The sequence below is a fragment of the Microtus pennsylvanicus genome, chromosome 2, assembly GCF_037038515.1.
Source record: "Microtus pennsylvanicus isolate mMicPen1 chromosome 2, mMicPen1.hap1, whole genome shotgun sequence".
Lineage (NCBI taxonomy): Eukaryota > Metazoa > Chordata > Mammalia > Rodentia > Cricetidae > Microtus > Microtus pennsylvanicus.
In genome coordinates this window covers 73,850,417-73,875,122 of record NC_134580.1, presented here as the reverse complement: position 1 = coordinate 73,875,122, position 24,706 = coordinate 73,850,417, and the positions used below count along the sequence as shown (strand labels likewise).

General features: G+C 35.6%; 1 protein-coding gene across 3 annotated transcripts in view; it reads right to left on the bottom strand.

Annotated features, from left to right (window-relative positions):
• Lrrc4c (leucine rich repeat containing 4C) overlaps positions 1-24,706 on the bottom strand; it is a 1,351,357-nt gene that overhangs the window by 1,012,915 nt on the left and 313,736 nt on the right. The gene's annotated exons all lie outside the window — the stretch shown is intronic.

The following is a 24,706-nucleotide window of genomic DNA, read 5'->3' as shown; positions in this document are numbered from 1 at the left end:
CAGGTCTTAACAGAAGGAAGGCACAAAATTTTAATTACAATTTCTGTCAGGTTATTTTTCTCTAAATGTTTTTTTAATGGTAGATATTACAGTATACTAATAATTCCTATTTTTCATCTGAGATTATGTGTCAAAGCTTTGTTTACCTGAACAATTCTACCTTGTTGAAATGATCAGACATCTGTTTAAAGGTTTAGAGAGTGAGTTTGGATATTCATTTTCAAACAATTCAAGCATCCTTGTTTTCCTACTTTGTTTATTAATGTTTACCTGCTAAAGAAATTTGTTTGCATAAGCAAAGAATGATTGATAGAGTGTTAAAATAATTTAGAGTTAAAGTTAAGCTTCATTCTGTTTTTTTTTTTTTGGTGTTTTCTGGTGTTTGGGGGCATTGATGGTAAATTTAATAATTTCAAGTTATTTCATTCTACATACTCATGATAGTACATTTCTGATGTGGGAGAGTCTTCTGTTTTGTGTTGATTTCATTGGTTAATTAATAAACTACTTGACCTGTTAGGTCAGAACATAAGTGGGTGGAGTAGATAGAATAGAATGCTGGGAAGAAGGGAAGTGAGGCAGACGCCATGCCTCCTCTCTGAGCCAGACATGATGAAGCTCCAGCCAAGATGGATGTACGCCAGAATCTTCCTGGTAAGCCATCATCTCGTGGTGCTACACAGATTATTAGATACGGGTTAGTCAAGATGTGAGAGTTAGCCAAGGAGGAGATAGATATAATGGGCCAAGCAGTGTTTAAAAGAATACAATTTGTGTGTTGTTATTTCAGGTATAAAGCTAACTGGTGACTGGGAGCTGGGAGGTGGGAAACGGCCCACAGCTCCTTCTACACCTTTCTTCAGTATACCTAAGCAGTCAAAAGAATATAAGTCCACATGGTTCAAGGGCACAGTAGAGCTCAGCAGCTCTAATCTTGGAGGCCAGGAAGCACAGACAGTAGGTGTGCTTTATTGTTGGTTTTGAATTTGAATTTCTATGGAATAAAGTTTGTTGTTACAGATGAATTCAATTATTCCCTGATTTGAAAGCTGAGAAAATTGAAGATGTATTATACCAACAAATAATTTTTTCTTGGGAGATCTAAATATGTATATTTACCAAATTGAAATGATTGAACCTAGTTCTGCAATAAATATGAATAAGCCACCTTATATAAATTTGAATGCCTTATTTGAACAAGGCATTTACTGTTATTAACACGTTCTGTAAGTGAAACCCAGACAAATGCAGTTAAAAAAGAACCAGAGTGTCTAGGTTTAGTAAATGCTCAAAAAAATATTTCCCAAGAAATAGAAACTACTTATTTAATACTTATGATTTTTTAAGGATTCTTGTTCTTATTTTATGCATGAGTGTTTTGTCTGCTTGTATGTGTGAGTACAATACATTTCTCTGATGCCCAAGGAGACAGAAGAGAACTTCTCATCCCCCTAGAAGCTGATTTATGATTGTTGTGAGCTGCCATGTTAGTGTGGCGAACTGAGGGGGGAAAAAACAAGTGCTCTTCATCACTGATCATTTCCCCATGGGTATTATTTCATAATGTGAAAAGTAGAAAGATTGACAAGTATAACATACTTTAGAATCCCAACACTGAGAATGGTGTAGTTGTTTTCTGATAGATTAGTTTATGTGACTGCCATATACTCCTAACAGATATTTCTACTTGATGACCCAAAGTTCTTATAATTCTTTCAAAGGTTTGACAAATTAGCCACAAATATGTGTTTGTGTCTCCTCAATATATATGTTTCCTCAATATCATATCATTAGTTGTACTTCCACTATCAAGATATACAACACAATACATATGTGAACACACATGTATGTGTGTATGTATACACACATATATAATTATATTCCATGATATATATTGTGTGAATGTATATAAACATACATACATGCATACACATAATTACATCCCACTATTTGTTATCTATTTGATTACTTCACTTATTTATCTTAATTTTTCTTTAAATGAGACTATGTCATTATAATAATTAGAAAATTAATATAATTTGCTGCACATGAGAAAGAACTATAGAATTTATGCAATTAAATTAGTATTAATGTTGCACTAGATTTCATTGCCTCTCAAGTGCTCTGATTGAATGCAGTTATGTAAAAACAGAGGCAGATTGTAGCCCATTATTTTTTAATACAGGAAAAGTTTAACAACTCAAAGACATATCAACACCAAACTGGATTCTCTCTTGATAATCAAATAAAATAGAATCTAGTGCTAAAAATGATTTTGTTTATACTTCTGTATCCTTACATTATTATATCCTTAAAAATACATGTCTTTCTTTCCTGAGTAATGAGTGTTTAGCATAAATATATACTTTGCTACTGAGAAATCTTGCATTCTACATGATGTATTTCCCCATCTCAGTAAGGCATATGCTATTTTCTTTGAATTATTTTTATTATACTTTTTAACAAAATATAAACATATATATTTATAGATCCATCTCACTCAATCTTTCTACTTCATTTTAGAAAGATTCCTGTTTCAATGTACAACCTTCCAATGCACATGGAAGCTTATCATAATGTTAGAGTTTGTTCCTAGAGGCATATTATTTCAATTCATAAATGATATATTATTTCAAGTCAAAATTCTGGTGAGTTTACCAGTTGTAGTTTTATCTTCTTTTATTCACCATTTTTTCATATCTTTCTTCTAAAAACACAATTTTCTCAAATCACTATATTTATTGTATTCTTAATTTTGAAGGCACATTTTCTCCGTTACCAGCCACTGAATTCAGTTTGAGGTTTTCTCATAGAAACTTTCTTTAACACCCTGAAGTGTTCACATATTGTATCAAACTGGTTCACTGAAGTCACTAATGGCATCTAAGTTATTATAAATCACAAACCCTTTCTTTCCACTTAGCATGTTACTATTCCTGATTTGAACTCCTTTTATTTAGAATCACATGGCTCATACTGTATGTGATTCCATCTTCTCAATAACTCCATCTAGGGCTCCTGTAACCAAATTCTAGGTGCCAAGTTCTACAACGTTTATAAAAGACTCAGATACTCCCATTAGAACAGGCACACTGCCTCAGTGAGTGGATCAACCCCTTATCGTTCTGACTTTCTTTCTCGTCTTCGCCCACCTTCTGCTCTTCAACTGGATCTTGGGAGCTCAGTCTGTTGCTCTGATGTGGGTCTCTATATCTCCATCTGTTGCCAGATGAAGACTCTATGGTGATATTTGAGATAATCATCAGTGTGATAGTGGGGCAAGGACAGTTCAGGCACCCTCTCCTCTGCTGCCCAAGGACCTACCAAATCCAGCTGGACCAGGACTGAATGAGCATGTGATCAAACAGGACTCTCTGACAATGGGAGCTGACTGAGAAGCCATTCATAAAGGCACTGGGACTTGTTTCTACTGCATGTTCTGGCTTTTTGGGACCCTAGTCTATTTGGATGCACAGCTTCCTAGGCCTGGATGTAGGGGGGAGGGCCTTGGATTTCCCATAGGGCAGGATACCCTGCCCTCTCCTAAGGAGGGAAGGGGAGGGAGGAAGGTGAGTGGAGGAGCAGGAGGAGATTGGGAGGAGTAGAGTAAGTGTAAATCTTTGAATGGAAAAATTAAAAAAGAAAATTAAAAAATAGACTAAGATGCTTTGAGAGCTGAAGTGATGATGAGGGAGTGTCATATATCAATCTGTTGCTTTCCTTGGTTAATTAATAAAGAAACTGCTTGGCCTGATAGGTTAGAACAATAGTGGGTGGAGTAAACAGAACAGAATGCTGGGATGAAGTGAGGCAAATGCTATGCCTCTCCTCTCCAAGTCAGATGTGATGAAGCTCTGACCCAAGATGGACATAGGCTTGAATCTTCCCGGTAAGGTGCTACATGCATTAATAGATATGGGTTAATCAAGATGTGAGAGTTAGCCAGTAAGAAGCTAGAGCTAATGGGCCAAGCAGTGTTTAAAAGAATACAATTTGTGTGTTGTTATTTAGGGGCATAAGCTAGCCAGGCAGCCAGGAGCCAGGCAGCAGGAACGCAGCCCATATCAGCTCCTTCTACAAAGTGACATCTCAGATTGGGAAGTGGTTGCCTTATAAGCACAAGAACCCATGTTCTATCTTCAGAACCCAAAAGAGGAAAGCTGTATCTGAAATACTGAGGAAGCATTCCTTGGGGCTCACTAGCTGGCTAAATTATCTCACTTGGTGAATTCCAGGCCAGAGTGAAATGCTAAGTAGGGATGTGGGATTGATCTTGATACACAGTGATTCTACCAGGGAAACCTGTTCCCTGCTCCTCCTTATACAGTATCTTCCAAGTACCTCCCCCAATATAATTACAATCTTTTCTTTATGGAATTTAAATCCTTTCACTTCTTTCACAAAATCTGACTAGAGAATGTTTTTAATTCTCATTTTGCATTGATAATTAAAATTATGTTTATTAAAATGATACATATTGTCAATAATAGTGATCTAAGATAGCAAATGCTAAGTTTACATTCAATCTCTAAATGTATCCTAAGCCATTTTCCACAATAGATTTATATTTTGTCTAGTGAGTTTGCTCACAATAAAGTCAGACATTTTGAAAGTAATTGTCTGTACCATGAGTACTTTTTAAGCTTCTCCATTTGTCTATACATATGCAACTTTCTTCCTTGTTTACCAGTTGTGCTGCACCTTTTGCTTGGTCCAACTCTTTATGGTGTCTTTATGGTTTTTAAGATCCTGATTTAGCAGTTGCAGGAAACATTCATCTTTCTTTGGGTTCCTTCTTTTCTTTTCTCATCTGCTGCTACTATTGCATGTTTCAAAGGTCAGAGATCATTAATTTGCACTGATTCAGGGTCAAAGATTACAGCAAAGCACAGGATTAGTATATGGGGGCAGAAATGTACATAACGAACCCAGAGTGGTACAACAACCCTGGAACTCACTCTACTAGAAGCAACTGAATTGGCACGTTACATTAAACAGCCTGGCTGCAGGCATTCAACAACTCTAAGTTGGCAAAAGGAAATATGCTGAACTAGTTATTTTTCATTTTAAGTGATGGCTCTGACCTTCGTTTCAAAAGGTCTTCTCTCCATTCACATGAGCAGGTGTTTTAAATATATCAAGGTGCTTCTGGAAGGTTTACAGCTAGAAACTACCTGCCTACTCAGGCGAGGCCTCATAGAATAAACGTCCAGCCCTTCTCTTCTCCCCCTGGTTCTCGTTTTGCTGGTTCAGTTTGTTTTGGATCTCATCTCCATCCATCATTCAAGCAGAGAATCCTGATCTGTAAGATTTACCCTTTAATAAATGCCTATCTATTTCTTAGTTCTGAGCTAGTGTGGGATTCCTTTTTAAGCGTCCAATCTCTCAACCACCATGAATGTTAAGTTGCAGCTCAAATTCTATATTTTCCCTTAACAGTCCACTGATAACCCTCACCAAAGTATATGAGCATTAAAAAAATATAATAGCATTGTATATGAATGTGGTTCCATGACAATTTTTCCTTTACATTTATGTTTTCACCTTGCATGTTTTGTTAACATTTTTGGAAACTGGGTATTGTTTCTGATTTAGCTTGTTATCCTCTGCAGAGATCAGCATGACAAAGACTAAAATGAGTGTGGTTATAATTCTATATCCATTTTTCTAGATCTTGAGGCTTGAGAAAGTAATGAATAGGTTTCAGACTTAAATAAAATATTACAAATAGTTAGAGAAAGCTTGTGATGGAGGAAGGTCATTGGTTAATTAAATAAAGAAACTGCTTGCCCTGATAGGGTAGAACATAGGTGGGTGGAGTAAACAGACCGGAATGCTGGGAGGAAGAGGAAGTGAGCTCAGAGATGCCATGCTCCCCTCTTCTGCTCTCTGAGGCACATGCAATGAAGCTCCGACCCAGGATGGACGTAGACTAGAATCTTCCCGGTAAGCGCACCTTGGGATGCTACACACATTATTAGAAATGGGCTAGTCCAGGTGCGAGAGTTAGCCAAGAAGAGGCTAGAGCTAATGGGCCAAGCAGTGTTTAAATGAATACAATTTGTGTGTTGTTATTTTGGGGCATAAGCTAGCAGGCGGCCGGGGTGCTGGGGACGCAGCCCCGCAGCTATTACAACAAGCTTGTACATTAGCTACCTTACCATGTAATTGATCACATTTGCTACATACATTTCTGGAGTTGCTAAAAAACCTTTTTGTTTCAACACACTAAAAAAGAGGTGTTGGTAGAGGGTAAGAAATATAAAGTTCCTATTTTAGAATCTATTCTAATAAAGATGTAGTGTGCAGTCATCTAAGATGTACTTAGAAGCTTAGTATCTATAATATGAAAAAATATCTTTGTGGCCAGTAGAAACAGAAAGCTAACAAATTACAATTATTGTTTAAGCACAACTATTAAAGCTTAATGGAAAAATAATACATATTAAAATGGAAATTTGGAACAACTGTGGGTGGTTTGATTTCTTTATTGTTTATCTAATTCAAATTTTCGACCAAGACTATCTTTTAATATCATGATAGCAGTGAAATAAAATGTATTTTGTTATTTTTGAACAAAGTTGCTCAATTTACATAAATTGAATTAATCTCCTTTTATTAAGTAATTACTCTATTAATCACTACTGAATAGGACAATGTGAGAGAAGCATGGTGCAAATCACTGCACCATTGTTACTTCCTGGAATAGTAATGAGGATACAGATGATTTATTTTAATGTAAAAGACGCTTGACTTTCCGCTTCTAATCCAAGGAGCATAGCAATTAGAAGATAGCTAAAAGTATGATCTCAAACTTAGCATAATGATCTGGCTCAGAAAATGAAAATATCATTTTCCTACTGAGAATGTGGGACTTAAAATGGATTTTCGATACCTACTATTTAATCTATGTGAAATATAAAGAGGCAATGGCCATTGCTGTTAATCTCTTAAATGTGACCCCAGATAAGGAATGCAAAGGTTTCTGGAGATTAAGGCCATCTCAATGACACTGGACAAATACATTCTACACTTGGGGTATTGGATCCACAAAATCACCACTCTTTCATTGTACATAGATAACGCTGAGGGATGCACAGCCCATGGAAACAGATTTCTCGGGGGAGGGGTGGTGGCGGTGGTAAATAGTTAAAGAGCCAATAATAAACAGCACTTTTAGAGACACTAAAGGTTCCTTGATTTCTAATTGCCTGCTTGATGTGTCCATCTTGGTAACCACCATATGAATCTCTTCCTTGGACTGTCAACCAAATTACAAGTTTCTCTTAACAGAAGAACACAGTATTTGCTGTTTTCCTAAAAGACTGATTTCAAGATCCCCTAGAAAACCTTACATTTGCAAGTATTACTATATTCTATACATATTGTGTTTTATCCTCTGTATCTTTGTAATAATTGATAATAAAATTCAATTTATAAATCAGGCAAAGTAAAACATAAACAGTACCATCCAATAACAAATCCAACATAAGAGTTTCCCACATGGTAGCTATATGACTACAACATCTCCCTTTTGAAATATTATCTTTAAAAAGATAATGTAAGATGATACAATGCCTACAGGATGACTTGAAGGGAAGAAAATGAGATGGAAATAGTAAGGAGCATTAGGTGTCTACTTATAGATCATTTCAGCTATGAAAGTGTAACCTAGAACTAAACCAAGTAGACTGCCAAGCAGCTCATGGATGGTAGTATTTAGAACAGGAATGGCTAAAGTCCTGAGCAGGACAAAGCGGTGAGGCAGCTATGTGCTTTCAAAGAACTGCTTCACTGAAATGAATGATGTGGAATTTAATACTCATGAAATGCTTAGTTCTGGACATTTTACACTTAATATGATAGAACCTCAGTTGAACACAGGTGATTGAAAGTGCAGATAATAAAAAAAATATGGATAAGGGACCAATACATTACTAGAGTATTGCAACAGAGTATCAAAAACTGGTTAAGACTGTAAGGCTAGAAATTCCAAGCCAGGCTGATGGTGGGTGACACAAGTCCTTGTGAAACCTCTGAGGTGTAGACTTTCACTTTTCTTATTCCTCATCTACCTTTCCTTTCTCCCTTCTTCCTTCTTCTCTTGCCTCCTCTGGCCCCTTTCCTCTGTCTCGTCATCTATTCCCTTCCCTCTCCTGTCCTTCCTGCCCTGCTGTGTAGTCCAGGCTCACCTTAAATTCAGAAATTTCCTATTTCTACTCTCTGAGTGCTTAGCTTCCGAGCACTTGGGCCTTTTTTGATAAGGACAGTAGTCACTGGATTTAGTGCCAAGTCTCATCCCCATGGGAACTCATTATAATCTATTATATCTGCAAAAAATCCATGCAAAAATAAGAAAATATTCTGCTGATTTTCCAGTTAAGATTTATCATATATTTTCCCTAGACACAATTCAAACAACAATAGATAGATAACAAAAAGGAGCCTCTATGCAAATAATAAAAACAAAATTAAAAAGAATAGTGACAGCTTTGTCACTATTCTTTTTAGTAATGCATCCATTATTATGGAGAACTGAGTAGTAGAAAATAAAATTATCTCATTTGAAAATTTATGAGCTAATGACTCATTTAGAGAAACCAAGGAAAATGTCTCTCTCTCTCTCTCTCTCTCTCTCTCTCTCTCTCTCTCTCTCACACACACACACACACACACACACACACACACACACACACAAACATGTTCCACACCTGACTCCAATATCATGTTTTCTACACTCAGATGAACACATGACTATAGGCTGTATGTCTCATTTTCTTTTTTGTGACATTGAAAAATTGGTATTTTTCCAACATGTTAAAAAATCTTTCTGATCTTACAAATTATTAGGGAATCCTACTTCTTCCTAAACCAGCAGTTTCATTTTTATCTCAGTGTTATTTAAGTACTAGAAAAAGAAAAGCAAATTTTTAAACAGAAAAATAGTGAAAAACAGTAGAGAGAAAACCACAGTCAGGCATTTGGGAAATTGGGGCATATGACAAAACAAAGGAAAAGAGGCCACATATTAATAAATTGCTATCTTTCTTATCAGTTTAAGGAACACAAATTAAGAATGTGAGCAACTTTCTATCACATAAATTTTCTGAACATAGTTTCAATCCTATTGCCACTTCAGTATGGATCTATTTATGCTACATGTAATGAGTGTTATGTATAAACATAGAATACTAATGTAATACTATATAATGATCAAGACCAGATAAGATTATTTATTAAATCACCTGGTCAGACCTTGTATGCAATACGTATGTTAGTTTTTGTCAGTTTTACATGAGATGGAATCACTGGCAAGAGGCAACTTTAATTGAGGAAATCATTGATTTTCTCATCATCAGTTTTTTGATTGATACTTGATGTGGAAGGGTCCAGCCTACTGTTGGTGAAGCCAATCATGGGTAGTGGGTACTAGGGTTATACACAAACCCAGTAATCCAGAAAAAGCTAGTTAGTAAGCATTGTTCCAACATGACCCCTGTGTAAGTTACTGACCTGAATTGAGTTGTTAAAGGACTACTACTTAAAAGCTAAAGTAAACCTTTGTGCCCCCTACCCTAGTTGTTTTTAGTCATGGTCTTTATTACAGCAATACCAACCTAACTAAGAAGCAATAAATAAATTGTCAACAAAATTGTGGGTGCTTTTCTTCTATGCATTGCTTTTTTTTTATTGAGAAAAGGAAAAAAAAGTTTCAGCCTCCTCCCAGCCTCCCATTTCCTTCCCCCTCCTCCCACACCTCTTTCCCTCCCCCCACTCCTCTCCCCCTCCCTCTCCAGTCCAAAGAGCAGTCAGGGTTCCCCGCCCTGTGGAAAGTCCAAGGTCCTCCCCCCTCCGTCCATGTCTAGGAAGGTGAGCATCCAAACCGGCTAGGCTCTCACAAAGCCAGAACATGAACTAGGATCAAAACCCCGTGCCATTGTCCTTGGCTTCTCATCAGCCCTCATTGCTCGCCATGTTCAGAGTCCGGCTTTATCCCATGCTTTTTCAGTCACAGTCCAGCTGGCCTTGGTGAGCTCCCAATAGATCAGCCCCACTGTCTCAGTGGGTGGGTGCACCCCTCGTGGTCCTGACTTCCTTGCTCATGTTCTCCCTCCTTCTGCTCCTCATTGGGACCTTGGGAGCTCAGTCCAGTGCTCCAGTGTGGGTCTCTGTCTCTATCTCCATCCATCACCAGATGAAGGTTCTATGGTGATATGCAAGATCAGTATTGCTATAGGATAGGGTCATTTCAGGTTCCCTAACCTCAGCTGCCCAAGGAACTAACTGGGGACATCGCCTTGGGCTCCTGGGAGCCACTCTAGGTTCAAGTCTCTTGCCAACCCTAACGTGGCTCCCTTAACTAAGAATTGTGCTTCCGTGCTCCCCTATCCCACCTTCCTATATCCCAATCATCCTGTTTCCCCAAGTTTGCATGCAAATGGATGGAAATAGAAAACACTATCCTGAGTGAGGTAACCCAGACCCAAAAAGATGAACATGGGATGTACTCACTCATAATTGTTTTCTAGCCATAAATGAGGGTCACAGAGTCTGCAATTGGTGTACCTAAAGAAGCTAAATAAGAAGGTGAACCCGAGGAAAAACATATAGTTATCCTCTTGGCTATGGGAAGTAGACAAAATTGCCAGGGAGAAAATTGGGATCTTGGGGGTGGGGTGGGATGGGGGTAAGGGGAGATGGGGAGAGAAATATATGCATTGCTTTTTTGTTATAATAATATGGATTGGCATGGTGGTTAAATTTACCTGTCAAGTTGATTGGACCTGGAATCAACCAAGGTATACTTCTATTATCTCTAATACTGGTTGAGTGGTAGGTTGATAGTACTGAGTGAGTGGGAGAAAACCCTCCCTCAGAGAGAATGGCATGTTCAGGCAGTGGTCCAAAAATAAGGGGATCTAAAGGAAGATCTCTTGCCTTTGGCCTATTCATCCTCACCTTTTGCTGGTGAGAGCATTTATTCTGTTGCTGTCACCATTTTTGCCATCTTCTGATGACAAATGAACCAACATTATTTGACCTTCCAACATTATGAAGATTTATGGCATGCTTGGTATCCTTCAAACCCTCATCACCATATTGTGACTTCTGAGTCATTCAGATTTTTGTCCTAAGCAACTAGAAGGTTCTTAGCCTTCTACTATACCAGCAATCATTATTTGGTAACTCAGCATATATTATGTAAGCCAATCTAATAAGTCATCTTTGTAATATATTCATTCTTTCAGTGATGTTCCTCTAGAGAAACCTAATGCATAAAGATATATTTGGTGCCTCCTAAAACTCAAGTGATAAAATGTTTTATATAAAAGTTTAGAAGCATTTTAGCTAAAATGTCAATATGCTTTTCACAGGAAATACATTCCATCCCTTTAGCCTTTTGTCAAGCTTACAATTTCTAACCTTAAATGAAGCCTAGACAGCCATTACTTGTATAGGCTGTCTACCAATGCATCCATCTGCACATATATCCACACATCTATCCGTGTATATGGACCCATCTATTCCTCATATTATTCAGTTACTCAAACAATATTTTTAATATATTTATTTTGGTCCTAGATAGTGATCACTGGAGTGGACATACTTCGAAGATTCTACACTTGATTTGGAGAAGTGTATTCTAATGGGAGAAAACAGCTTGAATAAACAGGAGATAACAATATTGGTACTTTTATCTGCTACAGAAAGCCACAGAAATGAAGGTTTAGATATGTGGAGGCATAAAAAGGTTTTGGAGGTTTGCTGGATGTAAAGTCCTAGAGTCATACTAGAATACAACACTATATACCCAAAGGTAAGTTCTGTGATAAGTAATCTGAGTGCTGATTCTCTTCCTATTACCCAGATGGGTAAGAGATATTGTAGTGATCAAAGACACCATCCATGGCAGACAGGTAACAAATATAAAGTACCCAACAGAATATTAACTACATATCAGTAAGTAAAATTTTGCCTAAGAAAATAGATATTAAAGTGAAAGAAGTAGTTCATTTACAGATTCATATTTAAATGTTATCTTTCTGAAAGTAGTTATTCAAATTTAGAGTCTTAATGAAAAGGAGAAGAATCTAAGTAATTAACATTGGGCTCATTTTTTACCATGTTGCTTTAGATCTGAAATAGACTCCCAACTCTCAATATTCCTTCCACTTCCTAACCTACTGACAAACAACTTGTTTCATTTCCTGAAATCATAAATGTGCCTCTGCCTATTACATTTATGAACTACTTGCAAGTGAATCTTATTGGAATTGCATATACATTATAGTTTTGAGTGAATAAAATCATTCTCCCAATATCAACTTCAAACATGTCATATCTTTGTCTTAGTTGAGTGTTTCACAATATATGTAAAAATGTATGGCTTTAGTTCATAAAAGATGACCCTTTCAAGGGAACAGACACATACATATTCAAGGATCATGCTAGCTGGATGTGTCCCATAAAACCAAGCACATAAAGTGAGTAAGAAAATAATAACTGATTTTATTCAAGACTACACTCACACTATGAGCTAGGTGTGGTGGTTTATGCCCGTAATTATAGCACCAGAGAAGTTGAGACAAGAAGATTATTAATGAAAATGCATGAATAAACCAAATCATCCTAAGATCATGCATTTAGATGAAGCTGTAATATTTTATATTATATAGGAACCACTTTCAACAAGAGGTATGGCACACACATACTTTTACAATCATTCATTTGTTTACTAGGTAGCTATGTTCATTTTTCTAGACTGTTCTGAGTTCACTTGGGCTAGGTAACAGCTATGCAAAGTGATAATAGGAAGGTTTTAGTGAGTAGTCAATTTGAAAATAAAATTATCCCCAACCAAAAAATACATCTTGAGATGAAAATTGATTCCTGAAAACATATGGAAGCAGAAAGATAAATACAGCAGTGTGTATCTATCAGCTACTCCATTTGTCATTTTCGGCAGCCTTCAAACATTTCTCCCAAAGTGTGAAATACAATTTAAGAAAAAAAAATGAGAATGTGTCATAGACAGGCTTTAATCTGCAAGATTCATCTGTCAGTCTGAGGCCAAAACTAAGGCAATTTGACTTTAGAATTTGGAGGATTTGCCTCTGGTTTGGGTTCCCAAGTTGTAATGACAATAGAATGTTATCTTAAGCCCAAATTATTCTTGCCTATCAGTTGCAGAGGTTGAATCATTGAGTGGTGGTGTAGGTTTCATGAAATAAAATAGTGAATTGAACAAAACCAAAGCATGGAAGGTTTAGCAAGGTCTTCAAACTTCTTATTTATCTATTAATTTGTTAGTTTGGATATCTACTTGTTTCATATTGGGTATTATATTATGCAAATGATAACTCCTGAAAATCTAAGGAAGGGACTATAAATTAACTTGGAGGAATCAAATCTGCACAGCCACGAGTTGATGACTTTAAAAATCTTACAGTAGTTGTTGGGAATGAGTGTACGCCTTCAAGGGACTGGGCATACCTCTGTCTCTATGTTGACACAATACAGCAGAAGCAATTTTCTCTGTCACCTGAGGCTTTGGATGCTGCAGGAGAACAAAAGAATATGTGGAATAACAGAGAAGCAGGGGAGAATGAACTGTTGAAGATCCCCCTTAAATAGAAAAAAAATACCTTTGGTCTAAAATGTGAACTGAGGAAGCAATAAATGGGGCATGCTACATTATCTGATACAAACATTGGAATAGAGGTTATTTAAACAGGACACGAAGGTGATAAGACCAAATGCCATTTCTAAAAACAGAATATGTACAAAACAATTTCTAGAAGTCATTTTGAAAAGACCTCTGTGAAGGCAATTGTACCAGATGTCAGCTGTTAAGATTGTATCAGTCTTTTTCCCTAAGTAGATAATCAGAAAGCCCACTGGGGACAGAAACATTTCAGTTAAGTTTCAGTGGGCTCCAAGCACAAGCATTCTCTATGTATAAAAGATTATCACTGGAAAAGGCTGCTGTCATTATAGAAAATGCTCTTCCCCAAGGGGGAGCTCAAGCTTTTCTTTAATTAAACTTCCTCCTTTGAAAACAAAGCAAAGGACATCTGTGGTAGAACTACTAAATCTTAAGAACACTTAACTTTCCCTTAACAGTCTCGGTATACATAACTCATCCTTCTATATATGAAAGTTTTCTTTTCATTTTAAGAGAGAAAACAGATATATGTTTCTCCTTTAGATAAAAATAAAGGAGCATGTGTCTAAAAGCCATATGTCCAAAGTTCATTTTTCTCTGCTGAATATTAAATTGTTTCTAAAATAAGAAGAAAATAATTGTATAGCCATCATTTTGCACAGACACATGATTATTGCTAATTGGAAATCAATTTGTAGGATTGTCTTATTACGAATTTTTGTGGTCAAATTTTATAAAATTTTAAATTACTCACTCTGGAAATTACAACCTATAGCCTACAGAGGTTATCTGGAGTAGTTTCTATTGTACATGCAAACTGTTGTTGGTCAAAATGTCACCACATGGTGTATGACAGCAGCCGGAATCAACTTTACCTTTCATTGAAGAACAACAAACAATGAGAATCTGTTCACAATGCTTTCCTAGCAAGGGTCTTAAATGCAGTGTGAGTTTTAACAATCGTGTTGTGTCATTCTTTATAATTTTACATGCTCAGTTCTGCAGGCTAAATGTGGTTTGAAGCCTCTCAAACTCGATAATCTAGATTCTTCTAACTTGCATTGCAGAGGTTTACCCAAGCAGTTATGAACAGAATGAAAATATGTTGCTCCATTTATGACAATGCTATGACAATGCTTCTTGCCTTACGGGAAAGGCAAGAAGAATTTAGAAGAGAAGGACAAATGAGAAAGTATAAGGTGAGAAGAACTAGAAACTAGGACAAAACAAATGACACAAAAACCCAATTTTAAATGAATAGGTTATCTAAGCACCAAAACTTATTATTAAACTATTAAACTAAAATCTAGGAACATAGCCAGCAGAATCCTCAAGTTAGTTCAGAGGATTCTTCATGTCTCAGTAAAGCCTCGGGTTAATACCTTCATTTTTAAAGTAGGTGTATTTCTTTCTTTAAATGAAATTCTGGTCAGAATCTCAATGTGATAAACAGTAAATCATTCCCTTGCGTGATACTTGCCGTAAAGCAGACCGTGTTGTAGCCTTTGTTGAATCCTTCTTGTCCTATGATTTTTGCTGAACACACGTGTCTGAAGAAGGCATTGAATTACTTTGCTCTAAGAAATCATTTGCTGCTCCATGGTGTTTTAAGCACCCACAACATGGAACATTCTTCTGTCTGCCTCCCAATCTTTCTGGTTTTAACAGCAGAGTAAAACTAGAGTCAGTTTCCTATAAAAAAAGGCTTGTATTTGAAAATTCCCATTGTGATCATAGGCATAGTTTTAAACATTTCTGACAGATTCTTCATCTGTAAATGGCAGAGACTTACTCTTCTCATTCGCGGAGCACTACTAACTACCACAAAGCTGCATGGAACATTTGACATTGTTGAAACCTGACTTCAGTCAGCCTTGTGATCAGCAAATGCACTTACAGTTCAAAATGACCTACTAACATCCCCTTTGTGGAAAACGCCTTAGCACAAAGAGCCGCTCTTCCTCATATGACTCCGATAAGATTTTTAAAAAAATCTCTATTTTATTTGTGTCTGAGACACAGATTCTAGACTCGGAGCACTTTCCACAAGCGATCATGCTTTCTAATGACTAAATGGTACCATGTGCTTGTGATGCTTGAGATTTTTCTTCACTGGGATTCCTGAACTTTAGAGGAGCTTCCACTGGAGCAGGCATAGAATAGAGAGCAGAGAAAGACACATTCTGGTGTGAAAATTCTTCAGTATTCTTTCTATTCGGACTACCTTATTCACTTAACTCACTTGTACATGTACTTGCTCACATGAGGTAGTTTAACCTAATTACTCTTTCCTATAAAAGGAAATATCCTTTCTTCCTAATCTATTAACAGCAAATTGCATGGTTGGAAAGTTTCTCACACTGCAAGAATCCTTCTTCATTTAAGTGTACAAGTCTGCTCTCCTCCCTCCTCCTCCTAATAATACTAATAATAACAATGATGATGATGACAATCTCTTTGAAAAAGTTTCTCCTCACCTAAGTCAATATGTTTTTGTTTAACTCTATTAATATTGCTAAAGAGATAAGGGAGCATGAAAATAGCCATATAGTTTATATTTTTTAATTAATTTTCTGCTAGTCTGAATAAAAAATCTGTTAAAGTACACAATTTTACATTTTGGACTAAAAGAGAATCAGAAATATAACCATAAGATATGAAATGTAGGGGATATTTAGATTTCCCAAAGCAAACCTAGTAGTATTATGGTTAAAATGAATTATCAGTTGTAAACAACAAAACCTGCAGCTGGGAGAATAATAAAGAAAGTTGATTTAAAGTTTGTGAGTCAGAACAGCTTCTAAAATCACAGCATTTCATGTCATGCTTTCTTTAGCCTCAGCTCCCTAGCCACAACCCCATATGAAATCTCCATTTCAATCATCACATAGGGCTGGCAGGACCATCTCTGTCAAGCTTAAAGCAAATCTATTCTGTCTTCATTATTCCACATACGCAGCATTGGCTAAGATGTTTCTAAAGAAGAGGATCTAGCTGCATTATAAAGTTAGAAAGGTTTTCCCCCAGAGTTTGTTTTTAATCAATTAATTAAATGACAGCAAATTTTCTTGGACTTCACATGATCACATATGCTTTTGGAAAGCTAAGTGAGTCACCTGCCATTATTTCTGTTCACTGTTGCATCAAATTGTACTTCTTAAAGATTAATTGTCATTTATTAATAGCTATATGTGTCATTCCCAGAATGATGCAATTAAAAATAAGACTCACAAAAAGGAAAGTATTTGATAAAAAATTATACATCTAAATTGTTTATTGGTGAACCTAAAGAACTAATGAGCTAAGTTTTTGCTACAAAGATAGAAGACTCAAATTAGCACCTCATGTTTTGCAGGTTATCAGTTGACTTTATTTTCTGTGAGAAAATAAGTTCATAGCTCTCGCTGTGGTTCAAGGGACTGTTGCATTAATTAATGAGTCTCCTTCCTCTACTGGGTAAGAGAACTACAGGATTACAGAAGCCATGACCTCTACCTTCAGAAAACTTCTAATTCAATGATAGAGTGCTTAAACATGAAATGTAGCAGCAGCAGATTAAAGCCCCGTTTAAACAACTAGATGGAAACGAGAGATGGTTCAGTGCTTACAAGTACTTCCTATTCTTACAGAGAATCAGGGTTTTATCCCACATCCACATATTTTTCAGTCACATAAAATTTCAGTTCTACAAAGTAATTTATGCCAAACATTAATACACATGAAATAAAAAAAATCACTTTTTGAAAAGTTAAAAAATAAATAAAGACTAGAATTCTAGACTCTGGGTACTGTGTTTCACTAGGTCAGGAATGGGACTCACATATTTGAATTTCTTTAAAAAACACTATTTTTTCAGGTCTTGTTTTTTCTTTAAATTTTTGTTTCTTTTTTTAATTGATTTTTATTAAGCTCTACATTTTTCTAGGCTCCCCTCACTGCCTCTCCCCTCCCCTTCAACCCTCTCACAAGATCTCCATGCTCCCAATTTACTCAGAAAATCTTATCTTTTTCTGCTTCCAATGTAGATTAGATCCATGTATGTCTTTCTTAGGGTCCTCATTGTAGTCTAGGTTCTCTGGGAATATGATTTGTGGGATGTTTTTTTTTTTGATTTATGTTTAAAACCACTTATGAGTGAGTACATGTGAGTAATAATTATCTTTCTGTGTCTGGATTACCTCACTCAAAATAATGTTTTCTAGCTCCATCTATTTGCCTGAAAAATTCAAGGTGTTATTTTTTATGCTGTGTAGTACTACATTATGTAAATATATCACATTTTCCTTATCCATTCTTCCGTCGAGGGGCATTTAGGTTGTTTCCAGGTTCTGACTATGACAAACAATGCTGCTATGAACATTGTTGAGCACATATATGTACTTGTGGCATGATTGAGCATCTGTTTTTATTTTTTGTATTTGAGTATTTTGCTTCCACATCCATGCAGTGCCCACGAAGGTCAGAAGATGGAGGTAGGATCCCTGGAACTGTAGTAACAGACTAATGTTAACCTCTGTATGGTGCTGAGAATAAAGCCTGAGTTTTCTAGATGAGCCCTTGAACCTCAGAGCTAAGTCTCCAGCCCCACATTTGAATTTCTAACAGGCTCACTAGAGATGCTGCGGTTGATGTTTAAGTACTTTAGGAATCACTTGGTTACCATGGGTATGGTGGTCACGTTAACTTAGTGTTTCAGTCTTTGTTGTCATTGGATAGAAGTTTTCCATTGTTTTGCATAACATCCAGCTGTGTTTTTAAGTTTTAGAAATAGAGATAGAGATTAACATCAGAGTGGGTGCTGTAATTAGATGGACAATCACGTTAAACTCTAGACAACCTCCAATAACAACAAAAAGCTCACAAATAGAAATCAATCAATGTGCTCTATGTTTTGATATAAAAGAGACACAGACACATTAAAATTCAACTTGGAGACTTCAACTTGTTTGTGTTAAAAAAAAATCACATGCTCGTCAAAGTGTTCTGCTGCCGGGACAGTGACTTATACAAATGCAACTGAACAAAAGCACGCATCTCCCACTTTAGTGGGGAGAAGCAATGGGCATGGTATTCTTTTCAGAAGTCAAAAAGAGTGTTCTTAGTACTGATAGAATAATAAAGCTATATTCTTTTCATTAGAATAACAGGTCTTTTGTGTTATAGAAAATCTAAAGCATAATCCTTGTAATTCTTTTGTATCTCATGTCTATCTTAACCATTTTATTTTGGTATCAGAAAAAAGAAGACAATGGAAGGCTGTGTGATATATAAAGATGAGTGCTAATTTTTGAGAATATCACAATATCTCTAAAACCAATGAAGAGTAAAATAAACTCATGACTCATGTTTGGGTTCAACAAATATTAGAAAATTCAAGCAAAACTTTAAGTAACATTGTTTTTGAAAATTTTGAAGATATCATTGAATTTCTCACTTCTCGATACCCATTTCCTTTCCCCTCCCCTCTCTTTTCCTCTCCTATTATCTCCTATCCCTCTACCTCTAGTCTCCTTTCCAGGTTCTCATTATATGTACAGGCTGATCTTGCCTACTGAAGCCAAATTAGTCAACTCTTCCAGCTTCCTAAATTTCTAGAATAATAGGTATAGCACACATAAGCCAGGTCCTAGCTATTCAATTTAAATTACAACTTTCCACAATTAGCAAGGCATGCTGAGAGAAGTCAATAACCCTCATATCTTGAAAGCTAGGGGATTAAACATTCTGTGTCAGCATTTGCTACACAGGGATGTTTAAGTTAACCTGGGCTACATCAACCCAACTTAAAAACCTCAAAATATAAAACAAAATTATTCTGAAAGCAATAACTAAGAATTATGATTCTGGGACTCTAAAGGTTATAAAAATGTAACTTTGTTATGATTTTATTAATTGTATGTCAATATGACCTTTAATTTCTATACTCATATAACATAGATTAATATGTCAGTAAATGAAATAAGAAGGGCTGATGGTATCTTTCAAATGCCAATTTGTCCCAGTGTTTCTTTAAAAACAAATAAAGTAGATTTAGGTTGTAAGTGTTGCTAATGACAGCTTAAGTGAAGATTCCTCAGTTGAGGAAGGGAGATGACTCCGTCAGGAGAATGGGAGATACATCTTTAAAATATTTTACCCAAAAGGAATTCTCCAAGTAAAGAATTCAGTAAAGTAGTTAAAACTCCTAGCAATAACTGTCTGAAAAATGATCAAACCTTTCCTTCATTCCTGGTGTGGATTCAAATCCACATTAAGGAAATTATGCTCTGTGTGTAAGGGAGCAACTGAGTTGATTAAATCTTCCCAGATATTTAAAATGAGCAGGTGAAGTTGAGAAAAATGAGCTGACAAGCAAGATGGCTCCCTGTGCCTCCTTAATAGTCATGTTTCTCCATTTATTCTACCATATCTCTCATGAAAAGCAGTGTCCATACATCGTTCTTAGCACTGTCAAAACAAATATCAGTTGACTTTACATTTTTTTTTGTAACCAGTAAGCAGCCAAGTCTAAAAAAATTAGAAAATGAAAAGGAAGCCACTTGCTCAATGCCACTTGCAATAATCGCTATTTCCAAACACAGTGCTGGCCAGGGACTTTTCAGTTCAATCACCTCACTCGTTATCCCACGGAAGCACAAGGAAAGATAGAAATGGTGTTGAACAAGGCAAATGAAACCATAAACCAAGGCTGCTCAAGATGGAATGTAATGTTCACTCTGTCCTCTTGTGACTCTCAGCTGGGAATAGAATAGCTGTAAGCAAGGAGATGCAATGATTGCTTTCCAAGGTAGCCTCAAAGCAGAAAATGACCATTGAAATGGAATATGACAGTACAAAACACTCCAGACACCACTTCAGAGTCCAAGGACACAATGTATGATGAAAAATGAAGAGCATATACACAAATTTCTTTTCTTTTAATGGGATAATGTTAAGCTAGCAAGAACATTATTCACACTTCTTTGCCTAAGGTATACAGACAAATAATTACGCCAGGACACAACAGGTAACAAGCGATGTGAATGCTTTGCTTAGCTCCCATTACTTTTTGGGTATACAACACAAGCTTGCTGCTCGAATGAGTGTTACATCTGTAGAATCAATAAACACACAACTTTATGATCAAGAAGAAAAGAAAAATTCCAAAAGATTTAAAAAAAAGAAAACGTGGACCTCAGCCTTACACAGGATACACATGACTAGAAATTAATGCAGATTAAGAAAGAAAGAGATAAATGTTGAAAAAATGCTATATGGATGTGGATGTGTGCTATACAGTTCAGCATGTGTACAATGGAAATTTCTAATTACATACAATACATTGCATAATAATTATTTTCTAACACTTACGCTGTACTACTTACCATAAGAAGTCTAAAAGTGTTTTGTTTTTTTCTGGGAGGATTCGTACATAGTATATATGAACAGTTACTCTCAGAATCTGTGAGTATTAGTTCTAAGAATGTGCTTGAGCCAATATTTGTGTGTTTTCATATCTTTAATCTAGAACAGTAGACGATTAACGTACAACTCACATGCATATTTCTGTGTATAACTTAAATCACTCTAGATTTTCTCACTTAACCTGGATTTGACTACCTCCTTCTGTTTATTCACATAGTCTTGCTCAAGTTGATTTTAGAGAATTATGGTGTACTTAATTGTGGAGATGGATAATTATCTAGTCATCCACTACTTGGCACTTAGGAGCTGCTAAGTTTCAGTCCTTAGATTATATGTTTCATTTTCCTTTGAACAAATCCTTAACTGTAGAATGGCAGTGATAAAAACAGGATGAACATATTAAACTTTCCTAATATAGAGCAAGTGTATTACCAAATTTGAAAATCTATTTCAAGAAAGAGTATTGCTGTGGTTTAAAACACTGCCTTAACTGCCTTACTAGGTGGGCAGGCTACTAAGCAAGCTGGATTGAAATATTTTATTTTGTAAAATAGGAATAGTAATGGTACCCAAAGTGTCTTTTAGAAGGACTGTAAATATATATTTGTAATTAATTTTCAAAATAAACATTTGTAAGTGTTTGTAAATATATACCTGTAATTAATTTGCAAAATAAAAATTTATAGCATTTGCCTCACATTTTTCTTATAAAACTTTGTATTTTTTATATAGATGGTTTTATAGAAGGATAGCAAATCTTCCAACTTGGTCCATTTCCATCTTTATTTTGTTTTTTAAATTTCTACCATGTGAATGGTGTAAGTGTCACAATATTCTTTAATTTAAATTTCTTTATGCGTGAAGTGATTCACTTCTTCTTACCTGCAATTTGCTTTATAAGTTACTCAAATTGTTTTATTCTACATCTTTATAATTTTATCATGAAATCATTACTTTTTTGCACTGATTGCCATTTCACAGCATGTATACCAAATCATGCCTACTGACTATTTTTGTAAATGTAGTTTTACTCAGATAAAGATACACCAATTCAGTTGCATACAATTTATGGCTCAATTGACTAATCCCCATGGAGAAATTACCGTTCACATGCATAAAATCTTTACTGTTCAACTCTTTTCAGAAAATCCTTTATTGACTACTGTTCCAAAGTAATTCTACATGCCCATGATTGTCACAATTGTGGACTGTCAGTATCAGGATGGTACTCACCACATGTGTTCTTTCCCTTCACAGTTCTCAACATGGAACTAGTGTTTAATTAAGTTTGCAGCATAAACCCAGTTTCATTACTGGCTAAAATTTTAAGTAAATGAGATATAACTAAAGGTTTGATTTTGGAAAAGCACTATATTTAAGAGATTCTTCTCCTTTTTGCTGAGAAAATTCTATTCATTTTCAAGGTTAATCTCATACTGTGCATTAGTTTTTGAGGATTCTATGAACATATAGAATGATCAAATATCCTAAATAATTCTCCATTGGCTACTATAAGACTTTAAGGTGGAAAGAAGGACAGATCTGTTTTCATATTGTAATTCAGGGTGCAAGAAGCTGTCCTCTTTTTAAAAATGATGACCTCTTTTGGATTAGTGACTGTATTTTGCATTTCTTTATATGGAGTCAGCGTCCAGCAAATAGTGCTCTTATATTAAATATTCATTAAATGAATGAATGAAGAATAGACTTGTTGTTAGTTTTAGTTTGGGTCATTTAACTTTCCTGTGCATTAATTTAACTACCATACATAATATTTCTCCATCATTTTTCAAGGTCAAGAGCAAATCAGCCCACTCTGTAGACAAAAGCTTTATTGACCAGACTGGTTCATTCTCTTCTCAGGGCATACAGCACTTTTCTGTAAGAACAGTGAATTTTTCGTTACATTGATCTAGGATTATTTTATAGCAAAGTATCTGAGAAGTAGAAGCTCTCCCCTTACTTTGATCTGTTGCATTGTTTACTGGAATAAAAGAAGGTTATCCTTTTAAAATCTGACTGCCATATTTCCTCAGCTTATTTATTCAACACATTCATTAGGGATTGATCTGGAACAAGTAATGTGGAAGGACTTACAATATCATTTCCTCCAAAATGAATATATAAATGAAAGAATGAATAAAATGTCCTTCCAAAGCACAGTAGCAAGACATATAAATAGACGTTTATTCTTTCAAGAGATACATTTGAAATTGTATTCTTTTAAGTATAAAATAAAAAAAAGGAAAGCCAAGCATTGAATGCCATTCTCATACATGACTCGTCTGCATTACATATCAAGTTGATCTCTCAAAAGATAATTGTCTCATGGGGCAAAAAATTCCATGAAAATAATTACCATCTCCTTATTAAAAAAGAAATCTGTGACCAGGTTAATTTATGAAAAATTCTGAGTTTATGGTTGAAATGTATTCAGCAAACTGAAGATTGTTATGCCAGCCAAGCTCTCCAACACTTCATTATGTTTTGTAGGTGCTGAATGATTTCAAATTCTTCAAACATCATCTAATGATTCTCCTGATATGAATAACCTTGTAATTATAGAAATTAGTGAGTTAATTAATGCTTTCTGTTTTTTCTCAACTTTTAATTGCAAGCATATTTTAGGAAACTAAAAAGAACCTATGTTTTAATAATTACCGAAACTATGGATTTATTGGATAATATTAACCCTGACTTCCAAGCACTCAGATTCTCAGAGGGCTCTGCATGAATAAAGTACTTTCTGCACATTCATTAATGCCTGTAGCTGCATAAAATACGAGAGCTAGTCAGCTGTGTTCATCAGGGTCCCTTAAAAAGTAACAAAAACTGTTATCCTTGAGTTATCATCTCAGTTCATGTTCAATTGTTTTTTTAATCTTTGAGTGATAACAAAGAAAGGCATGAAGCACTCAAGGTATGTTTTCTAAGCCAGCATTATTTAAATTGATCAATTATAGTCATATACATTCATAAAGTAAAATAGTATGTTTTAAAATATGTAACCAGTGGGATGTAATATACTGACTTTTGGATAATACAACTTTAAATGCATCAAGTATCTGGTCACTCAAAAGCATTAGTTAGATATATTGCCAAAAAGGATGTACAAGATGAATGTAAGCACAGGGGGAAAATGCTCAATATCATTTATCATTCAAGAAATGCAAATTGAATCAAGAACTCAACTTGATTTCATGGGTGAGGTACGTTTGTTAATCCTTGGCAGCCAATTGTGTTAATTAGGTTTTTGTCAACTTGATGCAAGCTGGAGTATTTGAAAAAAGGAACTTCCCTTAAGATAATGCCCTCAACAGGTTGTCTATGGCAATTACATAGGGAATTTCTTTGACTAATGTTTAACATTGAAGGACCAAGACCACAAGGTAAGACATACCATCCCTGAGCAGGCAGACTTGAATTGTGTGAGAGAGCAAGATAAGCTCCAAATGAGCAAATCAGTAAGCAGCATCACCCCATGGCTTCTATATCAGTTCTTGACATCAGGTTCTTTCTCGGTCATTCCTTCATTATGAATTGTGATTGGGACATGTGAAATAAAATAAATATTTTCTACCCCAAGTTGTTTTTGGTTATGGGGTTTTATTATAGCAGTAGAAATCCTATGCAAGA